Genomic DNA, 24,461 nt, shown 5'->3' with positions numbered 1-24,461 from the left:
GAGGTGGAATGAGACAGAGGTTTATAAAACCATGAGTGATGTAGAATAAGTTAATAGGGAACAGTTAGCTCCAAGCAGTCTTCCCTAATACTATTTGAAAGGGAAATAACTTGTAGCACATTTAAAACTTATGTAAGAAAGTCATTTTCCAGTCAACAGAAAATGAAGTTGAGAAATTTGTCGGGGGATATAGTCAAGACTAGAAGCATAGCTGGAGTTAAACAATGTTTTGACAAATTTCTGTAATGGGTTTTGGACATTTTCTGGAGGTCAGGTCCATTAACAAATATTAATTGGGGAGACCTGGGGATCACCGCCCTCTTACTGCTAGGAGTGAGCAACGGAGAATGAATCTCCTTATTAGGATCCGTTAGTACATTTATTTATTTATTTATTTGGCACTTTTATATACCAATATTCTTGTAAACAAGTTACAAATCACCTCGGTTTACATTCTAACAATAACCATTTGCACAAGGATGCATTACATTGAACAGGGATCTCAAAACTTGGAACCAACAAATGGGGATAACGGGTAGATAACTTGGTTAGAGTCTTAAAGCTGAAAAACATTTGATGGCATGTCCGTCCTTAGCAGCGGCTTGTTAGTGATGTGGATCAACTAACCACGCTGCCTGACATGAGCCCGAAAGGTCATCCGGGTTGGGCAAAGGCTTCTCAAGAAAAAAGTACATCTAAGTTGTCCAGATCGGCTGCCCTGACGGACAGGATGCTGGGCTCTATGGACCATTGATTTGATCCTATGTTTGCTCAAAATCTTCCCATTCCATTTGGTTTCTGCACAGCCAGTGTCTGGAAGGACTGTGCATTCTCCTTCCTCAGTGAACTCACTGTCTAGCTTTCTTTGTCTTCCCACATCTTCATGGTAAATAAAATGTAAGACATCGTTATTTTAAGCTATTCTTTTTTTTTTTTCAAATGCATAATGTTGTATATTACTGTTTTCCCTTTCTGGTAAATTTCAGTACATTTGTATTTCTTTCTACCACATTTGCATTTTATTTGAGATCCTCCTACTACTCTACAAGAAAGGGAGGCATTTAAATTGTTCAGTGACTTGCACAGAAAATGCAATGCTAAATTCCAGGCTCACAGCTGGCTAATGTCCGACTGAAGATGCCTTCTTCCAACACTCGGGTTGCATGGCTGTCGTAATTGTCGCCATCCCATATCCAATCCAGACACCAGCTTGTGCTCAGCACGAAGAACGGACAAGAAGGTTGCATTTGCAATCTACCCAGAAAAAAAAAAAAGCTCCAGCCATGGAAATACTTGCAATGCAAAGCACTTATGCTAGTTTCCCATTTTCTAAGAACCTCTTCTCCGGGTCAGAACAGAAGAAAGGCAGTGCCACGAAGCCTTATGGGTTTCAAAACACACATCAACCAAACAAAAGTATTCATACAGAGGCAGAATTGCATACTCAGAATCAAAACTGTAAACACAGACACATAATCCATTTACATAAGTAACCACTCAAGCTAACTAAATGGTGTACAATGCACATTGACAAGTCCATAGAAAATACAAACCTTTATACTGTAGCAAAACTAGACCTTTCTCCTACTCTCTTTCACAGGGTCCAATCTTCTCTCTTTCTCTCTCTTCCTGTCTCTCTATCCCTTTCATTATTTACCACTGTATTTTGTTTATTTATATATTTTTTTCTTTGTCTGCGCCAGCCTGTCTCTCTTGCTTTCCGTGTCTGATGCTCCATTTCCTCATTATCTGCTTAAAGTAGCTTTTCCTCTTGAGCACTTCCTGGATGGCCCTTGAATCTTTCTATTATACTTTACCTGTTTACTCCTTCGTGAGCCGAGTCTGTGTCTCTGACGGAAACTATTTACCTCCCATCCACCACTATGCACATCGCATACCCTCTCTGCACACTTCCTGAAGGCTCCTATATTTCTCGGTTCGTTGTTCTGTCGCTCTACACGTTTCTCTATTTTTCCATTTCAACTCGTAACATTCCCCCCCGCCCCGCCCCCACACAGCACACACTTATGTTCCCCATCTCATACCTGGCCAGGTCCCCATTTCCATTCTTATCCACAGACAATCTTTGCATCCTGGCTTCCTCCTCCGCCCACACACCCCTTTTCTCTCCCCATACAGGCCCTTTCTTCTACTCGCCATTTGCATCTATTCTCTCTCTCTCATCTCCATACACCCCTTTCCTCTTTAATGCTCTCACCATCCTTCCTTTTCTAATCGTTTGCCTTCCCTCTTCTCTGCATAGCATCCGGCCTCGCCCTTCTCTATACAAACAACACGAGGACATGTTCTTCTGGTGGATCTGAAAAGGTAAATTCTAAAAATAGCAACCTAATCCCACGGAGCTCCTTATCTGCTGCAGATTAAACATATTAGGCCTAGGAAACAGATGTTCCGCTCCAGACGAGGGAGATGATATTTTTACAGTGTTTTTCTGATATATCAATGTCTCCCACACTCCTTTGGGAAAGGGAATAGACTCCACAGAAGGCACTTTATATTGACTTGCAAATTCTGCAGCACCATCAGAATTGTTGAGAATATATTAAGTGGTTGGAGATACTCTGCTGGGATCTGCGGGTATTAGCAGTTATTTTATGTATTCATTTATTTCCATTTGATATTTCACCTTTTCCTAGGAGAGGCACAATGGGTGCCTCCCGCACTGAGGGCCTATGGGGAATGGTCAGCTAATGGTTGTGCAGTGGTTTTCAGCCCCCTATTCTGAGAATCAGTCTGCCAGCCTCCCTCCCAGTCTTCCTCATCTGTGCTTCTCCGGAATCCATGCTGCACACCTTACCCTGCGCATTGGGCATCCGCTTTACCCTCTATCTTGTGGCTTTGGATCCAACCTGGCTGTGCCCCTCGTTGATATTGTCAGGGTACCCATGTTGCATCTTTTTCCCTTTTACTAATATTTCCTTTAGATTCATGCCCCATCCTCCGATTCCACTGGCATTTTTTATAAACTGCACAGGATACCCCTCCTTTCTCCTCTTACTGGTTTCCCCTTTGATGCCCATTCTTTCCCTGGCCAAGCTGGCCAAAAGTTCTTTTTGGGCCGAACGAGCCGTCCGGCGCGAACGAGCCGGGAATCACGTGACGCCGGCGTCACTCAACGTGCCACCGACGTCACATGCTTCTCGCCAAGGATTGCAGAAATGGCGTCCTCACTCCTCGCTCCATCACCAGGGAGTTGTGGTAAGTCGGGGGGGGGGGGGGGGGGGGGGGGGGATTAAGGAGGGTGAGGGGGTTTATATTTTTATTTTGGCTCAACAATCGCGATTTCCCACATATCGAACATATCTATGTTCGATATGTGGGAAATCCGATCGTTTATGTCGAATCAATTTTTTAAGTAAAAAAAAAATATGAGTTGCGTTTTACTAATGCGGTTAATCCGAATGCACACCCCTAGTCTCTAGTGAATGCCATGGCTGCTTGGTTGCTGGTTAATTAGCAATGTTATTTGCTGATTTAGAGAGTTCTACAAGTGATTTATTGGGATTGATTGTCCAAGGCAGCAAAAAATACTTCACTTTTTTTTCTTTTTTTTTAGTTCAAACACTAGCTAGTGGCTATGAAACTCAATACTAGTTGTGCAGTTATATGTTTTAACCATTCTTACATGTGGGAATTACCACGCCTGATCAGATAAATGGAGATTAAATGCCCCCCCCCCCCCCCCCCCGAAAGACTTTGTAGCAGACTAACAAAATGTATGTAACCTTAGCCATTTAGAGCACCACTGTAGTGGTGAATCTCCAAGTATCTCTAGTTCTTTTTTACTCAGTTCTATTTTAATCTCTGTGTTCCCCTTTCTGCTTGTGATTCTCATTTTCTCTGTTTATCTTTCACAGTCTGTGTTTCTCTTTTGCTAGCAGTCTGTAAGTCCATTTATTCAGTTTATGTATGTGTGTTTGTCTTTCATTCTCTCTCTCTCTTGCTCTCTATTTCTCACTGTATTTTCAGTTTTGGAGGCAGAACAGTGCAATAGAATTTATTACCACATCTCTGTTACTGTACCTCCAGACCTGGGATAGACAGGTGAGAGTTATAGGAGCACAACAGACTTTAGGGTATGGTACAGGGGTGGCCAACTCTGGTCCTTGTGAGCCACAAATAGACCAGGTTTTCAGGAAATCCACAATGAGTATGCATGAGATAGATCTGCATACAATGGAGGCAGTGCATGCAAATCTATCTCATGCATATTCATGGTGAATATCCTGAAAACCTGGCCTGTTTGTGGCTCCTGAGGTCCAGAATTGGCCACCCCTGGTATAGTAGGTGTAAGGAACAGGGATGTTAGCTCTGTGAAGTGACTGGACAAATTAATATTTTGTAAAGATGTTTTCCAATAGTGTACAAAACCCACTTGTGGTGCAGATATGACTTCCATAGTCACTAATTCCTGGGAGTCAGCCATGAACTTATGTTTTGCAAAAAGATACATTATATTAGCAATTTCTACAAAGCCTTTTGTGATTTGTCATATGACTCTGCTAATGGTGACATGCTATTGGTGTTTACTTAATAACTGAGACTCCTAACACTTGCATTCTCAGTCAGGTGCCTGATTTTTTCTCTCTTTTCCTTTTTTTTTCTTTTTGCCCTGTTGTTTCTATCCATTTCCCCAGGTTTTTAGCTCATTTGGAACAGATCTATTTTGGGCTGCAGCACTACAGGCTTTAATTGCAACTGTCTGGGTTTCCCCCCGGTGATATATCCCCTTCTTTCTGATTTACCCTAATCATTACAGCAATGACCCTTGGCCAGGGGTCACAGACTGCAGCTTCCTCTGATTCCAGTAATGTGGACCCTGAGTCGGACCACTTCTCACTACAGCTGAGCCATGGCTGAAACCTCCTTCCTAAAGGCCTATAAATGGTAGCTGCTTCCACAGCATCCCCAGCCCTGGTTGGCCCAGGGAGCAGAGTCTTGTCCTGGGAAAAGGATCCCAGGTCCTCCACATGGCAGTAAATACAACAGTGCCTGCCACCAAGCTACTGGGCTGACCTCGGGTGCTTGATTTCTAAATGGAATTTTATCATTCTAGTATAAGGAACTTTATAGAAAATAGGATAGTTATTGCATGGTGAGTAACTCTCACATGTCACAGTGTCCTGTTGATGGGGTTCTTCCGCAGTGCTTTCTTCTCAAGCTGAATGGTTTGTGGCTGCTCTGACTTCTGTATTTTCTCAGGTTTGGCTGTTCTGAAAATTTGAGATGGAGCAAGTCACTATGGCAAGCACATAAGAAACAGTTCACATAGACGGTAAGAAATTAATGCCCACACTAAGAGGTCAATATCCTGTAACAGTGATAAATTCCACAGTGAATATTATTCAATACCCATTTATTACTCATGAAAACACTAATAGCTCTTTAAATTTTTAAACACTATCTTTGGAAAATGTTAACAGAAAAGAAGAGAAATGAAGCCTGACATGTTGGATGGTTCAGCACCCCTGCGCTCACGTCTTCTGTATCTAAGTTGGAATCACCTTTACTCACAATGTGCACATATTCTGAAGGTTTCAAAAGCAGATTTGGAGATGTTTAAAAACAATAACATGGAAGCAGATACCTGATGGAGCTTGATTCATCTAAATTTTTTGGCCTCTAGCCAATAATAATATTGTCATATTATTGTTACATTTTTTTGACAGAGTGAATATTTATATTATTATTTATTTGATATGCTTATAGTCTGCAATTCTGGAAAAATGCATTGTAAATTACAAAAGGCACACAATAAAATATACATAAACCTTTTATATAAATATACTTATATTATATTTATATTATATTATATATATATTATATATATAATATATATATTATATATATATATTATATTTATATAAATAATATACCTAAAATATACATAAAAATTTTAAACTGGCAGGCTTTCCCAGTTATTCTTCACTGTTAAATTACTATCTCCTTTTCTTCTGTTCCAAGTTGAAATATGTCCCTGTTTTATTGTAACTGCAATTTTCCCTTCTTTTAGCACTTGTTAATGTTTTTTATCACTTTATTGTTGTTCACTCCTTGTTATTTGTAAACCGGCATGATGCGATTCCCTTCGCGAATGCCGGTATAGAAAAGACTCAAATAAATAAATAAATAAATACCTAACATAAACTACTTATCAAAAGAAATTAAAATAGACAAACAGAAATTTCTAAAACTTAAGTATTAACTAGAGGATTCTGAAAAAGCTACGTGCACCAAAGCCAGGAGATACACGTGTGACTTGGCCTGGCATGCACCATGCAGATTTTAAAAACCACACAAGTATGCACATATCTCCTGGTACACGCACAAATCAAAAAGTTCAAAAAAGGGGCAGAGTGTGCATGTGGTCTGGGCCGGGCATGGGCATTCAGAGTCTGTAACCTGAAGTATGAGCATAAGAATTTATGTACGCAAGCGCACACCAGGATCTCCTACTGCATATCTGTACTTCTGCTATAGTAATAAAATAACAAAACTAGTCTAGTCAGTGGGGTTTTAGGAATCAGGGCTAATAGGGTAAAAGGGAGGCAAGTTAGCTGGGGGGGGGGGGGGGGTAGGCAGTCCTCTCCTTTACTGGGGTGAACTGGACATGAATGGGAAAACAGGTAATTGAGTCAGCATGCATATCTACTAAAATCCCCCCCCCCCACACTTATGCGATTGAGGCAGCATCTGTGTGCACATGCATCAATATAAAGTCATGTGCAAATGTATGCACATATAGCCAATTTTATAATAGGCACATATATGAGTGTATATACACATGTATGTTATAAAATTGCTGCATCCAATTGTGCAAGCCAGCAAACGTGCGCAGGTCTTAAAATTCACCTCTTGCTTTAAAAGAAACACGTTTAACAACTATGGATAAGCAGGGGAAAATGTTATAAACAAACTTCCTGAATTTCAAGTAACCCAACTCACTGAGAATCTCAAGGGGAATAGTGTTCCATAGCTCAGGGCTATACACAGAAATAAATTCAGTCTGGGTTAAATGTAATTTATACTCCACAATGGAAGGAACAGTAAGCAAATACTGTGACTGAGACCATAAGCTTTGCTTAGATATATACAATGAAACCTTGTCTTTCAAACAAAATAAATATACATATGGATAAAGGCAAGCCAGTTGATATGGTGTAACTGGATTTTCATAAAGTGTTTGACAAATTCCCTCAAGAGAGACTCTTGAGGAAAGTAAAAAGTCATGGGATAGGAGACAATGTCCTATTGTGGACTGAAAACTGGTTAAAAGATAGAAAACAGAGAATAGGGCTAAATGGTCAATTTTCTCAATGGAGAAAGGTGAATAATGGCATGCCACAGGGACATTGGGACCACTGCTTTTTAACATATTTATAAAAGACCTAGAGATGGGAAAATGAGTGAGGTGATCAGATTTGCTGATGATACAAAAGTATTCAAAGTTGTTAAATCACAAGAGGACTGTGAAAACTTGCAAGAGGACCTTGCAAAACTGGGAGACTGGGCATGCCAATGGCAAATGAAATTTAAAGTGTGTAAAATGATTATAAATTGTACTGTAGCTACACAACTCAAGGCTCCACAGTGGGAGTCACCTACCAGGTGACCAGTGGGAGTCACCTACCAGGAAAAGGATCTAGGCATCCTCACAAAAATCACCAACATCCTCCGCAGATTTCAACACCCTTCTCCATCCACCTCCCCTTCCCCCTCCCTCCAACCTTCCCCCACTTCACCCACCCTCCAAACCCTTGACCTGACTTCCGCTAAAGAAGTGGAATCTATTCTCAGAAAACTTAAACCAGCTTCCCACCCTTCAGACACCATTCCCACAAAATCCCTCCTCTCCATCCCGAACACTATATCCAAACCCATCGCAGACATCATAAACTCCTCCCTCTCTTCAGGCTCTGTCCCAGATGCTCTTAAACAAGCTATTGTCAAGCCCCTCCTAAAAAAACCAACACTAGACCCTAAAGACCCCGCTAACTTCCGCCCTATCTCTAACCTGCCCTTCCTATCCAAAATTATGGAAAAGATTGTAAACATCCAACTTACAGAATATCTAGAAAGCAACAACATTCTGCATCCAGCCCAATACGGCTTCCGTAAATACCTCAATACAGAAACCCTCCTGCTCTCCCTCACGGACCACTTACTCATAGGCATGGACCGAGGCAACTGTTACCTCCTCGCCCTACTCGACATCTCAGCTGCCTTTGATACCATCAACCATAACCTCCTCATCAACCGGCTATCCGAAATAGGCATCTCAGGCCTAGCCTACTATGGTTTAAATCCTACTTATCTAACAGAAAGTTCTCCGTCAAGATAGGAAACGCCAACTCCACACTCTATCCCTTGTCTCAAGGTGTCCCACAAGGCTCCTCCCTCTCCTCCACCCTTTTCAACATTTATCTCACACCTCTATGTCAGCTCCTCACAGACCTCGGCCTCAAATTCTACCTCTATGCAGATGACGTTCAAATCGTCATTCCCATTCACAACTCTCTCTCAGATGCCCTTGCCTTCTGGAAACACATGTCTTGCCAACATCAATGACTTCCTCACCAACATCCACCTCGCTCTAAACTCCTCCAAAACAGAGCTGCTCCTTATCTCTCCTCACCTCCCTCCCAAACCACCGATCTCCAACGATCCAGCTTTCAACGTCATAACACCCCAACCCACAGTAAGAGACCTTGGGGTTATCATAGATCAACAACTCAATCTCAAAAAACAGATCAACTCCATCCTCAAAGAAGGTTTCTTCAAGCTTCACATCCTGAAGAAACTCAGACCCCTCCTCCACTATCATGACTTCCGCACCGTCGTCCAAGCCACCCTTTCCTCAAAGCTGGACTACTGTAATGCCCTCTTCCTTGGCCTACCCTCCTCCACCACCAAGCCCTTACAAATGCTCCAGAATGCCATCGCCAGGGTCATCACCAACTCAAGGAAAGCTGATCACATTACCCCAATACTCAAAGAACTCCACTGGCTCCCCATCGCATCCCGAATTCTCTTCAAAATTCTAACCATAGTGCACAAGTCCATCCACTCGCCTCAATTCCAATTGGTTGGATGAACCCTTTCGTCCTATACGCACTGAATGACCCACTCGCACTGTCAACAAAGGCACCCTCTCCATTCCCCCTTTGAAAAAAGCCCACCTCTCCTCTACTAGGGACCGTGCACTATCCATTGCAGGCCCTAAACAATGGAACACCCTCCCTACCACTCTCAGGCTAGAGCCATGTTACGCCAAGTTCAGAAAAAACTTAAAACATGGCTCTTCCGACAAGCCTACCCTTGATTAAGTACACCGACTTCTGCAAGTATCTTGCCTACGCCTTGTATATTCCTGTAAATAGTCCGTTGCAGTTTTTATTTATTGCTTTAATTCCTCCACCTCCTGCTCTTTGTATACTCCTCCTTGTTCGCCCTCCCTGTTCATTGTAATTTCTACCTTTAAAGTTACATTGTAAACCGGTATGATGTATGCATACTAATACCGGTATATAAAAGTTTTTAAATAAATAAATAAATAAATAAATAAATAATATAGTGAAATAATCTGCTCAGTGTACGGCAGTGGCCAAGAAAGCAAATAGAATGCAAGGAATTATTAGGAAAGGAATGGAGAATAAAACAGAAAATATCATGATGCTTCTGGTCAGCACATCATGATGCTTCTGGTCAGCACATCTCAAAAAAGATATAGCAGAATTAGAAAAGGTACAGAGAAGGGCAACCAAAATGATAAAGGCAATGGAACGATTCCCCTATGAGGAAAGACTAAAGAGGTTAGAACTATTCAGCCTGGAGAAGAGATGACTGAGGGGATATATGATAGAGGTCTATAAAATAATGAGTAGATTGGAACTGGCAAATACAAATCAGTTGTTTACTCTTTCAAAAAGTGCAAAGGCTAGCGGAAATGCAATGAAGTTACTCAGTAATACATTTAAGACAAATAGGAGAAAACATATTGTTTTACTCAATGCATTATTAAACTCTGGATTCATTGCCAGAGGATGTAGTAAAAGTTGTTAGTGTAGTTGGGTTGAAAAATGATTTGGACAAGTTCCTAGAAGAAAAGTTAATAAACCATTATTAAGGTGGACTGTGGGATATCCACTGTTTATCCGTGGGATAAACAGCATGGAATCTATCAACCTTTTGGGATCCTGCCAGGTACTTGTGACCTGGATTGGACATTGTTGGAAACAGGATATTGGACCTTTGGTCTGACCCAGTATGGCAAATCTTATATTCTTTTTATCTTAGATGCTCCATTGAATCTGAACACTCTGCTCACAGGCATGCCAAACACCAGTTCAAATATATATGCAGCTTTTATTCACTGGAAGCACAGATATATGGTAAGATAAGGAGACTGCACTATAGGGAGAGGAGAATGTGCTGAGGGGAGGAAGAAGGACAGTGGTGGAAGAGGGATGGGGAGAGAAAGAGAAAGAAATTGTGGTGGAGGAGAAGGAGATTGTGCCAGTGGATGGGATTGAGGTGGCAAAGGAGAGGGTGATGAGGAGAGGGGAAGGAGAGTGGGGGTGGGATGAAGGAGATAATGCCAGCTGGGGGGCAAGAGGAGGGTATGCTGGGGAGAGAAGTAGAATGTACTGGGGGTGGATGGTAAAAGTATGCCAGGGTGGGAGACGGCAAGAAGGAGAGTGTACTAGGAGAGAAGAAGAGTATGCCAGTGGGTGGAAAATGTGTCAGAAGGGAGAAGGACAGTGTGCTGGGGGGGGGGAGGGAGGAGAGGAGAAAGAGAAGCACAATATGTTGGGAGAAGGAAAGGAGAGGGGAAGAAAAACAGAACATTAGGGGGAAAGGGGAACATCTTAGTGGGGAGAGGAGAGAATACCAGGGGGAAGGGGACAGGAACAAGCTTCTTGGTTGTTAACCACCTGTAAAAACTGGCAAGAAATGAACAACCAGTATCATTGGTGTGCACACAGGAACCAGAATCCATGTATTTTAGGCCAAAGAAGATGATTAATGGTAGGCTTTGAGTATTGGTATCAGTAAAAATCTGTCAGACTATCAGTGAAATTTATTTTGCAAGTCAGTAACACCAATGATACTGTGGTGGCTGGGGATATTGCTAGGATTCCGACAGAGATCCATTAATCTCAGAGTGATACAGGAGGTGTGTAGAAATAATCACTGTCCATTTTCTTTGTGCATAGGTTCTGCAGTGGTGCTGGCTGGCAGATAAGGTCATGGTATTAATATAATTTTGAAAAAAAAAAGCTATAGGTTTCATTCCTATTAAAACATTGCCTTCCATTTTCCAGGTGGATCACATCAAGTCAACACTCTCACAGAAATTGCATACAGCCCATATGCAAGTGCCTTGAATCAGTGGAAAATTTAAGGAAAAAAACATTTGGTCCACAATGAAAACAAGGCAGTTTCTCACATCAAATTCTGGGAAAGGTGTAATTGAATAATACAGAGAATGTTAGCATACAATGCATGCCTCATGCACTAGAAACTTATATAATCATGTAGCTTTCTTGGTCTTCCTGCTTTGAAGACCCCATGATATCATTATTCTTTAGGACTGGGATTTGGATTGAATCTTCCTTGATCACCAGTGCCAGGTGTTTGTTGACTGATTTGGAGTTTTTCATGCAGATCTGTTACAATACATGAATTTTTATGGCAACGTTTTCATGTTTGCATAGTGTATGACTGCACATGGATGCATGCATGCATGCATTTGCTTGAATATCAATAATCTCTGTATGCCTGTCTGCACCCTATGGGGTAGATTTTAAAAGGGTGCGTGCGGATGTACATGTGCGTGTGCTACCCGGGGCGTGCACATGTACACCCAATTTTATAACTTGAGCACGCAGGCACACGCAAGTTATAAAATTGAGGGTTGGCGTGTGCAAGGGGGTGCACAATTGTGCACCTTGCGCACGCTGAGTCCTCGCTGAGCCACGCTGCCTTCCCCCGTTCCCTTCCCCCCCACCCCACCTTCCCTTCCCCTACCTCCCCCACCCTTTCCCCCCTACCTTTTTCTTTTTTTGGTTTCTATTTCAAAACTTACTTCAGCCCTGGGGCTGAAGTAAGTTGCGCATGCCGGCTGACTGCCAGCGCACAATCCCAAGCACAGCAGCAAATGGCCGCTGTGCCTGAAGCCTTTGGCCCCTCCCCCACCCCGCCCCTTTTTCCAAGTCCCGGGACTTAGGCCCGGCGCGCATAGCCCTTTGAAAATCCAGCCCTAAGTGCAAAAAAACCCAAAAACAAAACAAAACAGAAATGGAAGGAAGGAACCTTTTATAGAGAGATAATGTCATATTGCCTCCAAACTTGAGACATGCCATTAAGTAATGTTAGGATGGATCTTGGACAGCCCAAGAGAAAAGCTAGGTAGTTGGTAAGAAATATGGTGATTAAAATTCTACTGAGGGACAATACAGTATAGTTGGATGAGAGGCAAATAGATAACATGGCAAATGTCTCCTTACCAGTGAGCATTGCTCAGCACCAATATTATAGTTAGCAATCCATGTGCATGTGTGTATGTGTGCCTAAGCACACACACACAAATACATGATTGTGATTGAAATTTATGGTGTGTTTATTTTGGGAGAGGATTGGAGTGAGGGGTGGGGACGTAGGAAAGGACAATGTTGTCTCTTATGTGTTGCTCTTCAACTTGAGACACCCCGGCATCAAGTAATATTAGGGTGGATCTTGGACAAGTCCCCCAAGAGAGGATCTGATGCACTTCATACATCAAGAATATAAGTAGAATAAAGGTGAAAATGACAAATCTAAACTGGAAATAAAATGAGTTAAGAGGACCTGCACCTCCTATCTGGAGTGTAGTCCTTGTCTCTTTGTCAAAAACATAGTTCCCAGTTCTGATTCAAATCTTGATAATAACTACATTTCTGTTCTCTGCCATGAAGGATCATGATGATTTGAAGGTTGTAGTACTGAGGTTAAGTGCTCCCTGCTTGCTGACACAAAGTACATTTTCTCTTTTCCTCTCCAGTTCTGCCTCTCACAGCATCTTTGGCACCACGAGAACACTTGGAGCTAAGCATTCCCAGTCACTGGGGCAGAGATCTCAGATTAGAGCGATCCCAGGGAATAAATAACGGGTATGTGCTGGACCCATCCCTACATTATCCCTGCTGTTTGTCACAGGGGCTGGAGCTTTCTGGCCAGTGATGAGTGGTATGAGGAGGGGGTGCTCCTGGGACCTACTTTTTTCATTATTTTATGAAAACAGAGTATTGTATCATGCAAAGCAGAGCAGCAAGTAACTCTTGTTATATAAAAACCATTCACACCAACAAAACAACATTCAAAACTACATTCATAACCCGTACAATAAAACATATAACCCCAATAAAACATACTTTTTCATTTGTATTTATGATTGGTAGAGTAAATGACTTTGGGAAGCTTTTAAATGTGGTAGATAAGTCTCACATGGCATGTTTAATGAATTATAATTTGTAAACATTTGTAATAAAAAGTATTTGGAATATTTTTTTCCCTTCAATTTTCCTGTTTTGCTACTATTGCACCCAGTGTAATAAGACAGACGTAAATAATGAGCATTATATTTCAGTGCACATTTTCTTAAGGCACTCGCTAAAAAAAAAAAAGCTAACTCCCTATTGTGGATTGGTAACTGGATAAAAGACAGGAAACAGGGTGCAGGACTAAATGGTCAGTTTTCCAAATGGAGAGAGGTCATTTTTGGAGTGCTCCAAGGGTTGTACTGGCACCTGTGCTATTTAGCATAATAAAAAAAATGATCTGGAAAAGGGAACAGTGAGTGGTGATCAAATTTGCAACTAACACAAAATTGTTTTGAGTCATTAAAGCAGCAGCAGATTGTGAGGAACTTTAGAAGGACCTTGTGAGACTAGGAGACTGCGCATCTTAATAGCAGATGCAATTTAATATGAACAAATGCAAAGTAATGCATGCAGGGAAAAATAATCCCAATTGTAGATACATGACGCTAGGTTCCATGGTAGGAGTCACCACCCAGGAAAAAGACTTCTGAGTTCTTGTGGTCAATGCCTTGAAATCTTCAGCTCAGTATGTGGCGGTGTTCAGAAAAGACAAATAGAATGTTAGGAATTATTTGGAAAGGAATAGAGGAAAAAACTGAGAATATCTTAATGCCATTGTACAGATCGAAGGTGCAACCACACCTTGAGTACTGTGTGCAGTTCTGGTTCCCCAATCTCAGAAAAGATACAGGTAGATTTTAAAAGCATTGCTCACGCAAAAATGGCCCCATACACACCTATGTGGGCCGTGCATGAGTGACACAAATTTTAAGAAGCTGGAAAGTACGCGTGTACATACTTGTGCGTGCATGAAGAATAAGGAGGCAGAAAAGGGCCAAGGCATGGGTGTTCCAGGGAGGGGCCAAGACTTATGCATGTAACCCCTGAATTTTGCAAGGCTGAACATGGCATGCGTAAATTTACTAGTGGTTCTGTGATGAGGCGAAAGTCTGGAGATTTTGGATCGGGGCAGGGGGGGGGGGGTGGGAGTGGAGGAGACAGAGAGATACAATCTGCCATTCTCTATATATCTTTCACTATAAGAGGGACACTTTCAACTCAGGGTGGGTTTTGAACAGGCAGTGTTACATTGGTCTGCCTAGGATGCAAGTATCTGTAGATCCTTCTTACACTGCTCCCCCCCCCCCCCCAAACCCACCCTGAGTTGAAAGTGCCCCTCTTACAGTGGGAGATATATATAGAGTGTCAGATTCTCTCTCTTTCTCTCTCTCTCCCTCCCCCCCCCCCCAATGGTCATTTGTGAGTACATGTGCAAAGACTCACCCATATGCGTGTTGGGGATATTTTAAATGATACATGTGCACTTGCATGCATGATATAAAATTAAGCATGATTTGCTCATGTGCCCATTATGTGCATTTATGGGTACATGTGCACTCCTTTTAAAATTTACCTGGAAAAGCATGGAAAATATATCAAATTACTAATTACATAAATAGAAGTTGTTTAACGGGGAAGAATCAACATGGTTATTGCAAAAGGAGGTCTTGACTTCCCAATTTGTTTGATTTTTTTGAAGGTGTAAATAAACATGCAGATAAAGGGGAGCCGGTTGATAGAGTGTATTTGGATTCTCAGAGGGCATTTGACAAAGCCCTTAATGAGAGACTCCTCCAGAAATTGGGAGTTCATGGGATCAGAGGCAGTGTGCTAGTGTGGATTGGTAAGTAGATAAAAGACAGGAAATGGAGGATAGGACTAAATGGTCAGCTTCTGAATGGAGAAAGGTCATTAGTGGAGTTTCCCAAGGGTCTGTATTGAAACTGCTATTTAGCAAACTCATGAATGATCTGGAAAAAGGAACAATAAGTGAGGAGATCAAATTTGTTCATGACACAAAATTGTTTTTGAGTTGTTAAAATGGCAGCGGATTGTGACGAACTGCAGAAGAACCTTGTGAGACCAGGAGACTGGGCTTCTAAATAGCAGAGGCAACATAATATGGACAAGTGCAAAGTAATGCAAGTAGGGAAACATAATCCCAACTACAGGTGCACAATGCTGGGTTCTGTGTTAGGAGTCACCACCCAGGAAAAAGACCTCAGAGTCCTTGTAGACAATCCTTTAAATCTTCAGTTCAGTGTGCAGCAGCAATCAAAAAGGCAAACAGAATGTTAGGAATTATTTGGGTAGGAACAGAGAACAAAACTGAGAATATCGTACTGCCTTTGTAGAGATCCATGGGGCAACCACACCTGAGTATTGTGGGCAGTTCTGACAACCCCATCTCAAAAAGGACATAGCAGAACATAGAAACAGTACAGAGAAAGGAGTTAAAAATGATAAAGGGGATGGAAAAGCTTCCTTATGAAGAAAGGCTAAACAGATTAGGGCTCTCTAGCTTGGAAAAGAGATGACTCAGGGGGTATATGATTGAGATTTATAAAATCATGAGTGGGGTGGAAGGGATAAATAGGAAATGGTTATTTACCCTTTCAAACAACACTAGGACTAGGAGACACTCTATGAACTAGCATTCAGCAGAATTAAAATAAATTATAGGAAGTATTTTTCATTTGGTGCACAATCAAGTGGAGGAATCTGATTGGTCAAGGCAACTATCATAGTGGGGTTCAAAAGAGGATTGGACAAGTTCCTAAAGGAAAAGTCCATAAACAGTTATTAGTCAGGTAGACTTAAGAAAGTCAGCGCTTATTCCTGAGAGTGAAAAAGATCAATGATTTGGCATCTGCCAGGTATTTGTGACCTGGACTGGCCACTGTTGGAGACAGGATGATGGGATCAATGGACATTGGTCTGACCCAGTATGGCATTTCTTATATTCTTATGATGCAATAAGTTAATAGAATGCAAATGCACTGGAAATTTTAAAAAGTGCACAAACCTGAAAATGTGAACAACAACAACAACAACAACAACAACAACAACAAAAGAACAGTGCACTTAAATCATGTTTGAAGTGCACAAGCCATGGTAGGAAAGTGATGAGTTAATACGGCCATGATCTAGTTCGGAGTCTTGTGTTGAGGATCAATGGCAGTATGAAAACATTAATCCTATGGATCCCATGGGCTAACGTGGTGCTAATATACACCTTAAAAGTCACGTGTTCAGTTTGATTAGAGACAAGAAAGTATTTCCTGAATCTTTGAGGTGAATCACTTTAAACTTCCACTTCCATCTGTCAATTCCATTTTCCATTAATCATGGCTGATCCTGTCATAACTCCCCAATGCTGATTTATGGAATAGGAATACTCGGGCCCAGCTACAGGGAATAGAGCCTGTGGGGATAAATTAATGTATAAATCGTGAACTATAATATATTGTCGCTGTTATAAAATAATATGTTGTTATGTTCTACAACTTTATTAAATTGAACCCCTTTTATGATATATTATGTAATGTCATAAAGGTGCTGTTCTGGTTTGCCTTTCATATTGTTTATGGTATATACTTTTCTTTGGACTCCACTTGTCTCAGTTAATAAAATGTGTCTGTGTTTTTGTGAGAAATGTAAACAGTTCAGATGCGAGATATCTGTCCTGTGGTGTATGACAGGCCACAAGATTACATCTCGGGCTGGACTGAATAAAATGTAATTGCATTGGTTCAATCTGCCTTCATTTGCAATCTCCAGTCCTACCTACTGTCAGCGTCCACGTGAGAGGAGAGTATTTGAAGTTATAGCAAATTACAGTAAGCGAATGTACATCTTTCATAAATTACAAACCTGCTATTTTAAGTCTGTAGAACCAATAGAAAGGCAGATAGGGTTAGGGAAGCAGATAAAATAGATGAAAGGCAAATTGCAGGCAAGAAATGTTAGCAGTCAGACAGTGAGCTCAGGGAAGGAACTGGTAGGAAATAGGATTGACATCAACTGAGAAGGAGTGGAGGAGTATCCTGGTAGTTAGAGCAGTGGGCTGAGAGAAGTAAGGAAGCCCATGGTTCAAATTCCACCACTGCTTCTTGTGACTTTGGCCAAGTCACATCACCCTCCATTGCCTCAGATACAAACTAAGCTTGATGTTACCCAGGTAGAGAGTCCATCAAGCTAGGTTGAGAGAACCTTGCCCAAATCTCATCTTGGAGTGAGTTTCCTCACTCCGAAGGCCAGCAAATCTTCACAAGAGACCACTGTTCTGTTCGTAGGTGTCACTTAGAATGTCAAAGTGGCCCCTAACCCCCTACACTCATACTGCACGGTCACGGCAGCTATCGCACAGCCTAACTCATTTGAAAGAGGTGTAGTTAAAATCGGCGTTACGGCTGTGCGATAGCTCTTTGCAGACAGGCTAACCCAGCCCACTCTCCGCCCCTAATTCCTCCTATTTTTGGAATTTGCATCGCACCATACGATATGGTGCGATCGCATGCGGTAAACACGTTTTCACATGCATTAAGGGCTTATCGCATGCGTTAAAGGCCTATCGCATGTAAAAACAGGGCTTTTCACATGCGATAAGCCCTTAACGCATGCGAAAACGCCTTACCGCATTTTGAAAAATGACCCCCTTAGAGCCTCATTTACTAAGTATTGTCCCGCAGTCACAGAATGAGAAAAAACCTTTAGTAAATCAGGCCCTTAGAGTGTGAGCTCTCTGGGGACAGGTAATACCTTCAATATCTGAATGCAATCCACTCTGAAGTGCCTGAAGAAAAAAAATCAAATAAATAAATAAGGTACCATACGTAGATGAACTGGACATTGGGATTACTATGGGAAATCAAAGAATATGGGTTTAAAAAGTGATTTCCGGTAGGCAATAGAATCCTTCCCCCAACACTGTGCAATTTTGACTTCATCAATTGTCACTAAAGATTGCTCACATACCATTCATATGTCGACTCCCACTTTCTGCCTCATAGTTTTTTCTCGTTCTCTTCCCTCCTCCCTCCAGTTCTCTTAATTTATTCTGCTTTGGTCTCACATTGGCTTTACTCCATTTGACACCTTTTTTTTGTCTCAATCTTCCCTTCTTCTTTTCCTTTTGTCGTTCCTCATCTCCCACCTCCTCTCCTCCTACTCCCATTTAGGTAAATAGTCGAGATCTAAAAGGGAGAATTGACCAGAGGTATGTTTTTGTTTTTTTTTTTTTAAATATCAGTGCAGAAATCATAATTTGTAAGATAAGAACAAAACCAATCTATACAGCTGCCGTGTTAGGAACAGCAGCTGTATAGACTGTGTGACTTTCTGCAACCTTCCTGCACTGCTTCGTCCTCTCTTGCCTGAGATTTACAAAGGGGAAGTGGGAGAGATACTGAGAGAACATCCCAATCTAGATTTTCCATTATTCAGTTTTAAAAGTAATGATTTTGGCTCTGCTGTGTATTGTATCCAATATCATAACATCTTTGCATCTCTGGACAGCTCCTTTTATTCACAGGAAGCTTGTCATAGAAATTATAACTCTACGGTGCAGCACTAACGCAGTGATAATAACTCTGAAGATGCAGTATAGCTGCAGTAATTATATAGCCCTCTTGCTACATGGCTGGTAACAGTAAAACTCCACAGATGCAGTAATGATAACTGTAGATGCTTTGCTAATAATTGCATGCCCACCTTCTTCATTAGCCAGCACACAATAAGATGATTGTGAGTGACACTTATAGCTACGACAAAGCAAATTGCAATATGTATGAGTAAGGCTCCATGAAAATGAGGCCAATATTATGGGCAGGGATGAGACTTCATTAAAAAAATTATAATGTGTCACTGCAGACATAAGTTTCTGGATCCATACGGCTAGGAAATGGGGACTCCTAGGTGGAGACTGGGTGTTTGTCATTTTTTCCCTCAATCTTAATCCAGATCTGATTAAAAAGAGTAAAGATAGCATAGGCACACTTGGCTCTATCAAGTGCAGTTACTGTAAGGGGCTGCCATTCTGAGGCACACCAGGTTGGATCACAAATGTTTTAATTCTGGTATCCAAGCCCAGGACTTTTCAGTACTCTTTTTCTTACCTCTAACTTTCTTGGAAACCTTCCAGATGTTGGCTTGTGTATAAAAATATAGCAATTTCTACAGAACCAAGATACTATTGTGGAAGGAATCACAAAATCTAAAGCAACAAATACAAATGACCAAATAAACTCTTTGCTTATGATCTTTATATATTAGAAGATGCAGAAGGAGAGATGTTTTCCCACGTTTAGCTGCTGTCTCTTTTCTGTGATGGAAGGATTTTCCCCCAGGACCTTAAATCCTTCACAGTTGAGTCATATTAATCAATAGCGACTGGACCTGTGTGAACTTTGTTGGACTATAATACTTTGGTAGATGTGACAAGCCACTGACACATGGGCTGTAAGATGACAATGCCCCCAAACATGATGGCAAACAGGATTTCAGTAATTGGTGCATTGCTCTTTCTCACTGACTTTCGGCACAGGAAGATTCTGAGTGACAGGGAAATGATAGAGTCAATTCTGTAACCTGTAAAAGGGTTGTGGGATAGGAGAACGGTTGCAATCAGGAATATGTGATTTTGTGTTTTTCTGCCTCAAAGCTCCATGGAAGAAGGAATGGTTGTGTGGATCCGTACATCAATGACAATCAGGACTTCTCCCTCAGCTCAGTACAAGCACTGAGCAAACAGTTATGTGTTGTGTTCTATGTATGTTTTTATGTATTTTGCAAATTTGTTTTATTATGAATGTTAATTGCAATCTGCAATGTGTTTGGAAGAATTGCAGAATATAATAATAAATAAATAAATAAACACAAGCAGAAATAAGAAAGGGAGGTTGGAGACATAACCTCCATTTTCTACCCAAAATATATTACCAAGATTTTGCAGTTCATGTTGGTGTCCCATCAAAATGCACTTTCGCTGGCTCACCAGTTTGGCTCTGTGGTGACAAACTACATGCTTTCTCTTGAAGTAAAGTTTTGAAGTGATAAGGGTAGCTGAGCTGTGGAATTAAGCAGATGGGGAAAGGAAGCAGTAGAGACTTACCATATATACAAGTTGAGAAATTAAACTCTTAAAATTCATCCTTAAAAACTAGATTGTCTTATCCATTGGCCAACCCACATTAGTTATACTGATAAATATCCCCGGTGGTGGACTTCTTCGTTCCCTCCTCTTCCCAATCCCATAATTCATCCGCTGCTATCAGGATGACGACAGGACATGCGGTTGCTAAGGTGCATCCTCCCTCCTCCCCCGTGGTGTCCTAGTGTGGCACTAAGATTCTTTATCTTTTACCTTTCTTTATCTTTTATTCAAATTTATTGATCGCTTACAATGAGACTAGGCAATGTACAAATAAAAACATGCATAAAATACCGATTATACATAACATCAACCTTTCAACAAAGGACAAGGACAATCAAAAACCAGATGGGAAATGCTTGAGGCCTGCTTAAACCACCATGTTTTTAGTAATGTCTTGAACGTTTCTAAACTGTCTGCTAGGTGTAACGACTCTGGAAAAGAGTTCCAGATAACAGGGGCCACAACAGAGAAAGCACAGTCTCTGGTGCTACACAACCTGGTGTACAGTGGTGAGGGTACATCCAGAAGGCCCCTTTGAGAGAAGCGAAGTTGTCATGTGGGGCAATACAAATGTAACAATGAAGTGCACCATGGAGTGACAGAGGCAGAAATCAGTTTGTAAATAGTGACTGCAACTTAGTTCTTAATCCGTTTGGAGATAGGTAGCTAGTGTAGGTCTATTAAGTACAGGTGTAATGTGAGCCTTTACTCCCTCCCCCTCTCAATCCCTTAACTCACCTGCTTACTGCTATCAGGACAATGGGACTTGCTTTTACTCAAGCTCATCCTTTCAGGGCCTGATTGGCACACTTAGAACCACATGGTTCAAAGTGCGACACTGTGATTCCCGCAAAGGAGGAGGGAAGATGCAACTGAACAACTGCAAGTCCATCATCCTGATAGCAGCGAGTGGAGAAGTTAAAGGATTTGGAGGAGTTGTGGGAGAGAAGCTATCCTACTGCCACACTGGGTCACTGTGGGAGAGGAGGGAAGATGCACGTGAGCAACCTCAAGTCCTGTCATCATCCTAATAACAGCAGGTGAGTTAAGACAGGGGGAGGGAGGGAAGCAGTCAAGTATCCAGAGATAGCCATGAGGAAGGGAAGGAGTCAAACATCCAGGGATAGCCATGGGGGAAGGAGAGAAGGCGTCAAGCATCCGGGGATAGCCATGGGGGTGGGAGGGAAGGAGTCAAGCATCCGGGGATAGCCATGGGGGTGGGAGGAAAGGAGTCAAGCATCCAGGGATAGTCATTATAATAATGACTCTCAGCAAAATGAGCTCTAAGAAGAAAAAGAGAGCATCGTACACTGCATTGCTTAAACTGAAGGTTATTGAATGTGCAAAGGAGGCCAATAATTGTGTAGCTGCAAGAGAATTTGATGTTAGTGAAAAATTCATCAGAGATTGGGAAAAAAATGAGGAAAAGCTGCAAAAAATGTTGAAGTCAAAGAAAGCCATAAGTTTCAAAATTGCACCTTTTGATGGAATGGAAAAGGATTTGAATGACTGGATAATGGAATGCAGACAGAATGGCTACATTGTGACTCACTCAAGCATTCGGATACAGGCACTTCCAATGGCAAAAGAAGAAAAGTATTCAGCGACTGAAGGTCTGGAAGAATTTACAGCATCGGCTGGTTTGTGTTCACGGTTCATGAACTGATATAGATTGTGCCTTCATCAGCACACAAAGATTTTGCAGAAACTGCCTAAAGAGCTTGATGAAAAGGTCTGTTCGTTCCATAAATTCATTATTCAGCAGAAAATAAAGAATCATTTTGATATGAATAACATTGGTAATATGGATGAAAAGCCGATGACATTTGATATGCCTTAAAATTGAATTGTAGCTGGTGTTGGAGAGAAGGCTGTACTTGCAAAAACAACTGGTCAGGAAAAGACCCATTTCATGGTGGTCCTTTCTTGCCTAGCAGAAGGCACAAAACTGCAGCCGGTGGTAATATTCAAGAGGAAAACATTGTCCAGGAACCTAAAAATTTCAGCAGGTGTAACTGTTCATGTTCACCCTAAAGGCTGGAAAGATGAGAAGGGAACAAAATTGCATCTGAGTTATGTGAGGGGTAGATGACCAGGTGTGGGGTTAAAAAAAAAATGCCTGTTGCTATTGGTGTGGGATATATTCTGCACATATCTAACACAGGATGTGAAGGATGATGCAAAGAAAATGGCAAACATGTCAGCAATGATTTCAGGAGGTCTGACATCAATGCTCCAGCTGTTAGATGTTTGTCCAAAAAAGCCTTTCAAGGACCAAGTGCATCATATGTGGCAACAATAGATGTGTTCTGGTCAAGCAAAGTTAATGAAAGGAGGGAACCTGATGAAACCAGACATTAATTTGGTAGTGAAATGGTTAGAGGATGCCTGGGATTCAATGCCTGTCTTCATAGATGGTGTCATTCCTGAAATGCAGCATAGGCAATGCTATGGATGGATCAGAAGATGACGCCATCTATGAAGACAAATACAAATCAGCATCAGATAATAATTCAACAGATGGTGATAGCGAAGACAACGTTTACGCCAATGACATCACCAATGAACAGTTCCACCATTTATTCAGACATTCTAATGATGAGGAATTGGACTTGGAATGAATGGAATGAGACACTGTATTCTTCATTTGATAAATAATTACAAGGGATTTTCTTAAGTTGTTAAATGAAAATGTTTCTTATGACAACTTTATTCGTCATTTAATAAATAAAAGAGATTTTCTAAAGTTGTTAAATGAAAATGCTCCTTATTATGATTTCACTTTGATTTCATGAGCCCACTAGGTTTTACCTTCAACTTATCCACAGATCACAGCAATTTTCTTAATTTTTTGGCCCAAAAAACACCCTTGACTTATCCATGAGATCAATTTATACACGAATATATATAGTAAGTAGTCAGCAAGGAGGGCTGTTACTGTGATGGGAAACGAGGAGCAGAAAACAAATTGTTTGTAAAGCTGGGAGAGAGTAGAAGGTGAGTGTGTGGTTAAAAGGGAGGGGAAAATGAATTTACTAGTGAAGTTTCAGGTCAGGCATCCCAACAGCATCCTTTCGAAAGGTAGTGACTGAATTTCTCCTTATCAATGACACTGACTGGACAGTTATCCAATGATAGTCTTCTTTCATGATGCAAAAGAATAGTACCCAAGAATTTCCTTAGCAAGCATAACACAATACGCTCTTGCTTAAAGCCATTAACCCAACTCTCTTCATCTCAATGGGAGTAACCCAACACCCTCTTTCTCAAGATTATTGATCCAGCTCTTTATTTTTTATATACGTCACTGTATTTTGTTTTGCTGTGGGAGGGATAGAGTTTTGTTAACTATTCACATTGCACTTTATTATTCTTGTTACCTTGGGATTTTGCGTCCTTCAGAAATAAGGTAGAACTCACCTTCTTTTCTGTAATAATGTATTAAAGTTACATTAGCATTTGATAATTTTAGTTTGGAAATTTGCATATAGATTGAACTGCACAAACAACCCGGTTCCATAATGAGACTGCTGTGCTTGCCATCAGATCTGGCTCTTTATTAAATGGTAGTGGGGGACCTTAGTTATTGTTACATCAATGAAACTCCATATTACAATCATTGACTAGGGACCATAGAGCTGTGTTCATGTGTGAACATGTGTATTCAAATATTCAATCATGTGTGCTGTTCAGTTAACTGAATGCACTTATTTATTGAAGGGAAATGCAGATGGAGAATCCCCCAATGTTCCAATAATCTTGAGAACCTATGCCCCTACCACCACCACCACCACAAAAAAAAAAAACCAAATTAATTCTAATTTTACTTTAATAAAAAGCATTCCTCGGGTATAGAATCATCAATC

At 41.2% G+C, this 24,461-nt stretch overlaps 1 long non-coding RNA gene across 3 annotated transcripts in view; it reads right to left on the bottom strand.

Annotated features, from left to right (window-relative positions):
- Positions 1-399: 399 nt before the first annotated feature.
- Positions 400-24,461, bottom strand: part of LOC115073252 — a 48,485-nt gene continuing 24,423 nt past the window's right edge. For 2 of the 3 annotated variants that reach the window (XR_003851956.1, XR_003851957.1), the window contains 2 exons: positions 5,132-5,234; positions 400-1,254 (listed from right to left, as the gene is read on the bottom strand). This is a non-coding gene — a long non-coding RNA (uncharacterized LOC115073252). Of the gene's footprint in view, positions 1,255-5,131; positions 5,235-20,381; positions 20,510-24,461 lie in introns of all 3 variants that reach the window. The other variant, XR_003851958.1, reaches the window with a different exon arrangement.

The sequence above is a fragment of the Rhinatrema bivittatum genome, chromosome 11 (genome assembly GCF_901001135.1).
Source record: "Rhinatrema bivittatum chromosome 11, aRhiBiv1.1, whole genome shotgun sequence".
In the NCBI taxonomy this organism is placed as follows: domain Eukaryota; kingdom Metazoa; phylum Chordata; class Amphibia; order Gymnophiona; family Rhinatrematidae; genus Rhinatrema; species Rhinatrema bivittatum.
This window is presented reverse-complemented; position numbering and strand designations above follow the sequence as displayed.